This window comes from Gobio gobio (genome assembly GCF_949357685.1).
Source record: "Gobio gobio genome assembly, chromosome: 14".
NCBI classification, from domain to species: Eukaryota; Metazoa; Chordata; class Actinopteri; order Cypriniformes; family Gobionidae; genus Gobio; species Gobio gobio.
The window spans coordinates 455816-462533 of NC_137107.1; the positions used below are offsets into that span (position 1 = coordinate 455816).

Sequence of the window (6718 nt, forward strand, 5' to 3'; positions counted from 1 at the left end):
TGTTACATCCACTAATAATACATTATATTGTTAGTCCCGAGATTCTTCATGTCAATGAATAACATTGAAGCGTTCGTCTGTGTGAAGTGCACAAGCGCCAAGAGAACACTGTTGCCCTCCGCCACTGATAACTGCGGCAACTAAAGCACAGCAAGATTTAAAAAACAGCACATTCCAGCACCAGATCGCCTTTGATTTAACAAATGAACGAAATTAAGGCACTGCTAGACAATTAGAGATGTTTTATTTGTATTAGGTACTTCGGTGCCGTGAGATGTTTCAAAAGGTGTTAGGGACAATATCGACCTTGGCAAAAAGTGGTAAGGACATGTCCCACCTGTCCCACCCGCAAATTACGTTTTACATTACATTTATTGGTGAAAAGTCTTATGACTGTACATTAGCCCTTACAAGTCCTGTTATCCCACAGTTTTTTGTAGAAACTGTTCTTAATCCTAGCAAGCATAGGACAAACAAGGTCAAACAAGCCTGAAAACACATAGATCTGATTCTAAATTCTGACTGGATGAGTCTCATTAAAAGGTTCTATAAAATAGCACACCTGTGACATTCACTGGCCTGATACTGAGTGAATTTAATTTAACTAATTAATGCCATGTGCAATTGACACCCTGATGTCACTTGGTAGAAGAATTGATTGCAATTATTATTATGAATACATTTAAGTTTTTAATAAATATTGATGTATTTTATAATTGTCACGGAACGCTCAACAACGCCTCCTCCTGGTTTCACCAAATCCCTCTCTCCTGCGTATTAGGACTGCATTCTGACCTATGCCTGTTTGACTTTCATTTCCTGGATTGCCCTTCATGTGTTCTGTTTGATCTTTATGACCGCCTATCTCTGTTGGCTTACCTGTGTTAATAAATTACTGCAGATGGATCTGAACTGTTGTTGATGCAATTTTATAAAAGCAACAAGCCACTGAAAACCATGTGTTAAAAGCTGTGCTACAGTTATTGTCACAGTGTCTGGTTGTGTTTCCCTGGGTTGTCACTAGAGGTCCTCGTTCTCACGGTGTCTTTCACATTTTGACTTCATTTCCCAGCATTCTGTCTGTCACTCATCAGTTCATTGCACTCAGCTGTTTCCCATCACCTTGTTAGATCTGTGTGTGTATATATACCCTGTCTGTTTTAGTATGTGTCACGGAGTCCTTGTTTGTATCACCCCACTTCCTAGTTCTGTTTTTGCCTTTGTCTTGTTCCTGTTAATGTTGGATTGCTCTATTGCTCTATTTGGATTTTGACCTATGCCTGGACTGACCACTGTTTTTGGATTACCCTTATTAAATTATACACTTACTGCATACTGGATCTTCTTCCTTTTCCTTGTGTGGGATCGTGACAGAAGGACTCCGTCACACCTAGATCCAGCGGAAAGTGTTCCAACTTCTCCTCCCCAGCCACCGAGCGGGAGAGGAGAGATATGTTTGAGGGAACCCGCCTAGTAATTTTTCGTGGGACCCGGGGTGGTCGCAGAGGAGTTGGTGGTCGAGAGGAAGTCCAACACCACTTTCCACCATGGCCCCCATTCGACCCTGGGCTCGTGAGGGACGGACCGGAACCTCCATCTCGCCCTTGCGGACGGAGGAGAGGGAAGAAGAACACGTCTGCCAATTCAGAGACTGTTCACGTCCAGTCTGCCCAGTCAGAGACTGCTCACGTCACGTCTGCCCAGCCAGAGACAGTTCATGTCCCGTCTGCCCAGTCAGAGACTGTTCACGTTCCGTCTGCCCAGCCAGAGACTGTTCAGGTCACATCTGCCCAGCCAGAGATGGTTCAAGCCACGTCTGCCCAGTCGGAGACCGATCGGGAGATGCCCATTCTCATGGCCAGGGGAGCACTGATCGGCTATTTAGAGCGTTTAGCTCGGATCCTGGAGACGCCCTTCAAACCTTCAGTGTTGTCTGTTCCTGAGCCGGAGCCAGTGTCTGTTCCTGAGCCGGAGCCAGTGTCTGTTCCTGAGCCGGAGCCAGTGTCTGTTCCTGAGCCGGAGCCAGTGTCTGTTCCTGAGCCGGAGCCAGTGTCTGTTCCTGAGCCGGAGCCAGTGTCTGTTCCTGAGCCGGAGCCAGTGTCTGTTCCTGAGCCGGAGCCAGTGTCTGTTCCTGAGCCGGAGCCAGTGTCTGTTCCTGAGCCGGAGCCAGTGTCTGTTCCTGAGCCGGAGCCAGTGTCTGTTCCTGAGCCGGAGCCAGTGTCTGTTCCTGAGCCGGAGCCAGTGTCTGTTCCTGAGCCGGAGCCAGTGTCTGTTCCTGAGCCGGAGCCAGTGTCTGTTCCTGAGCCGGAGCCAGTGTCTGTTCCTGAGCCGGAGCCAGTGTCTGTTCCTGAGCCGGAGCCAGTGTCTGTTCCTGAGCCGGAGCCAGTGTCTGTTCCTGAGCCGGAGCCAGTGTCTGTTCCTGAGCCGGAGCCAGTGTCTGTTCCTGAGCCGGAGCCAGTGTCTGTTCCTGAGCCGGAGCCAGTGTCTGTTCCTGAGCCGGAGCCAGTGTCTGTTCCTGAGCCGGAGCCAGTGTCTGTTCCTGAGCCGGAGCCAGTGTCTGTTCCTGAGCCGGAGCCAGTGTCTGTTCCTGAGCCGGAGCCAGTGTCTGTTCCTGAGCCGGAGCCAGTGTCTGTTCCTGAGCCGGAGCCAGTGTCTGTTCCTGAGCCGGAGCCAGTGTCTGTTCCTGAGCCGGAGCCAGTGTCTGTTCCTGAGCCGGAGCCAGTGTCTGTTCCTGAGCCGGAGCCAGTGTCTGTTCCTGAGCCGGAGCCAGTGTCTGTTCCTGAGCCGGAGCCAGTGTCTGTTCCTGAGCCGGAGCCAGTGTCTGTTCCTGAGCCGGAGCCAGTGTCTGTTCCTGAGCCGGAGCCAGTGTCTGTTCCTGAGCCGGAGCCAGTGTCTGTTCCCGAGCCGGTGGTGCCAGTTCCAGTGCCTGAGCCGGTGGTGTCTGTTCCAGTGCCTGAGCCGGTGGTGCCTGTTCCAGTGCCTGAGCCGGTGGTGCCAGTTCCAGTGCCTGAGCCGGTGGTGCCTGTTCCTGAGCCCGAGCCGGTGGTGTCTGTTCCAGTGCCTGAGCCGGTGGTGCCAGTTCCAGTGCCTGAGCCGGTGGTGCCTGTTCCTGAGCCCGAGCCGGTGGTGTCTGTTCCAGTGCCTGAGCCGGTGGTGTCTGTTCCAGTGCCTGAGCCGGTGGTGTCTGTTCCAGTGCCTGAGCCGGTGGTGTCTGTTCCAGTGCCTGAGCCGGTGGTGTCTGTTCCAGTGCCTGAGCCGGTGGTGTCTGTTCCAGTGCCTGAGCCGGTGGTGTCTGTTCCTGAGCCCGAGCCGGTGGTGTCTGTTCCAGTGCCCGAGCCGGTGGTGTCTGTTCCAGTGCCCGAGCCGGTGGTGTCTGTTCCAGCGCCCGAGCCGGTGGTGTCTTTTCCAGCGCCTGAGCCGGTGGTGTCTTTTCCAGCGCCTGAGCCGGTGGTGTCTGTTCCAGTGCCTGAGCCGGTGGTGTCTGTTCCAGCGCCCTGGCCGCCCGAGGGAGAGTCTCCACCGTGGCCGCCAGAGGGACTGTCTGCTCCGCCCTGGCCGCCAGATGAACTGTCGTCTCCGCCATGGCCGCCTGAAGGGTCGTCTGCTCCGCCCTGGCCGCCAGATGGACTGTCGTTTCCGCCCTGGCCGCCAGATGGACTGTCGTCTCCGCCCTGGCCGCCCGATGGACTGTCGTCTCCGCCCTGGCCGCCAGATGAACTCTCATCTCCGTCCTGGCCGCCAGATGAACTCTCATCTCCGTCCTGGCCGCCAGTTAAGCCATCACCCCCTGTCCTTGTTCCTCGCCATGGACCTGACCCACCATCCCTCCCCCTGATCCTCCACCTTTCCACCTCCCTCCTGAACTCTTGTGTGTGTGTGTGTGTGTAGTTACGTCTTGGAGCGTCTGGTAGCCGTTCCGTAGGGAGGGGGTACTGTCACAGTGTCTGGTTGTGTTTCCCTGGGTTGTCACTAGAGGTCCTCGTTCTCATGGTGTCTTTCACATTTTGACTTCATTTCCCAGCATTCTGTCTGTCACTCATCAGTTCATTGCACTCAGCTTTTTCCCATCACCTTGTTAGATCTGTGTGTGTATATATACCCTGTCTGTTTTAGTATGTGTCACGGAGTCCTTGTTTGTATCACCCCACTTCCTAGTTCTGTTTTTGCCTTTGTCTTGTTCCTGTTAATGTTGGATTGCTCTATTGCTCTATTTGGATTTTGACCTATGCCTGGACTGACCACTGTTTTTGGATTACCCTTATTAAATTATACACTTACTGCATACTGGATCTTCTTCCTTTTCCTTGTGTGGGATCGTGACAGTTATATAGCAATCCTCCTCTTGGTCTTGTGCTTACACTTCCAAACCATGGTGAAAAGCACACCTTAGGTGACTTACATAGATATTGCCCTTTCACAACAGACATTAAGTTTGAGAGTAAGGATAAACATTGTTTAATTTATTGATTTTTAATTCATTTTCCATAAGAAATAAATGTAATAATAATAAGCAAACAAATCCATTTCTAAACTAAGAGATAATATAAGCAATTTAAAAGTGCATATGAATTGGTGCTTTTTTTCACAGATTAGGTCCTCTACATTTTACCAAGTCCCCTCTGTCTCTTTGTAAATAAAAAGTAATAGCCCAACTTCAAAAATGAAACTACATATAGACACTTCTGAATCTCATAACCTATCAAACAAAACATACTTGTCTTAAATATATATACATCCAAGCATCATGATCTGTAAAAATAAGCCAATATTTTATCATTATTTTATCATTAAAATTGTACATCAAACAGTGCTTTTACCCAAAACAAACTCAATAATGCAACAGGCAAGCTACCTAGAATTCTTCTCAGGCAAGTTTAAAACAAGCATCTGAAAGAGCGTTATTTTGGCTGTAGATAATCTGATGTATAATATTAATGTCCACATGCATTTGAAACAATCTACATTGTTAAAAGCGCTATATAAATAAAGTTGACTTGACTTGACATGCAGAAGACTGCAATCAGACCGCTTACCTGAGGCTAAACACTTGCAGATTATAAAAGCAAGTAAACTGACAGGTTTGTGTCTTACCCAGTGAAGAAGCGTTTTCACAGCTGAGCAAACATGTCACGGAATGTCATAGTGTATCTGAGATTCAGACAAAGCTCGGCTGCTCAGGCCAGTTCAGATCACATCCATATGCTCCAAACACACTGAAGCTGATGAGGAAGGGCAGGGCACTTATCTTACATCGACTTTCGTTTCGTGAAAAATGGGTGTGTCATGCGTGTCAATAGAGAAAAGCATGTGACATGGCATGAAAAGTTAGTTATTAAAAGCCTTTGTCACTTGCACATGCACACACACACACACACACACACACACACACACACACACACACACACACACACACTCACATACCCTGCCCCTAAACCTACCCCTCACAGAAACTGTGCAGTTTACTGAAAAAAACCTTGTTCTGTTTGATTTATAAGCATTTTGAAAAGTGAGGACATGGGGAACGTCCTCATATTTCACCCTCTTTTTGTAATACCCATGTCATTATACACATTTGTGTCCTGATATTTCACAAAAACACTCACACACACATACACACACACACACACACACACACACACACACACACACACACACACACACACAGACTATATCCCTATTAACATTTAATAATTGACATTTATATTTTAATATATACCCACAATTAAAACTAGTTTTGAATGATTTACTTAACTGTTTTAGTAAACAATTTTCTAGAACGGTATGTAAGAGTTGACAAGAGAAATGTTTAGAATAGCAAGTTCTCAAACTCCCCGGAGCCTAGCACACACTTACAGAAAACAGAAACTGAAAGGGCTCTTAAAGCTGACATGATTGAACACATTCCTGCAGTTCGTAGAGTTCAGAACAAACAATTACAGGAACACACTGACCTTCCTGGAAACACACACAGAGTGATTTGGAGGGCTTATGTAAGATTTGTCTAAGCAGGTGAGGGAATTTGAAAATTATAATAATAATGAATAATACTAAGGATAGAGGTAAACTGCTTTTTCATTTTTAAAATCATCTTTACTTTCCTCTTGTCTTCGTAACTTTGTCTTCATAAATGATGTTTGTCCTTTTAGATTTGTTGTTCAGTGTTTCATCAGATATTTCACAGAGAAATGTTTTATTAAAATAGAATCTATTAAATGCAAAACACAATCATCAAATGCCATTAAAGATGAAGTTTCTGTTTGTGAATTTATCCATCGCAGAGTTTGAGTTTTTGGAGGGTTTGTCTAATAAGAGATGATTAATTTGTCCTTTGTGACAGAAGTTGTACAAGCATTAAAACAGAACGTATTCAAATATGGCCTGAATAATTCCTGTTGCCCGGTCTCGTTCATCTATCCACCCAGAGCTACACGGAGACCGGTCACAGAATGAAATCAAAATGAAGGTTGTGGTGCACAGGACAATTGCCATTCCTGCTGAATATTACATCTTGCATGTATACATATTAGGGATGCAACAATACAGTTAGTCCACGGTTCAATACATACCTCGGTTTTTACCCACGGTTTTCGGTTCGGTTCGGTTCTAATGGCTTGTCACATAAATTTTTTGTTATTCTATTCTTAGGCGACAGGAACCGCAAGAGTTTAAAGAGAAAAAAGACTATTTTTTTATTGCAATACTCTTTCTTTATTTTACT

General features: G+C 46.9%; 1 protein-coding gene across 1 annotated transcript in view; it reads right to left on the reverse strand.

The window, feature by feature from the left end:
* LOC307136871 (E3 ubiquitin-protein ligase rnf213-alpha-like) overlaps positions 1–5371 on the reverse strand; it is a 418045-nt gene extending 412674 nt beyond the window's left edge. Inside the window, exon 1 of the mRNA XM_079834193.1 lies at positions 5092–5371. The gene's annotated coding sequence lies outside the window, so the exon portion shown is untranslated. The remainder of the gene's footprint in view (positions 1–5091) is intronic.
* Positions 5372–6718: the final 1347 nt, after the last annotated feature.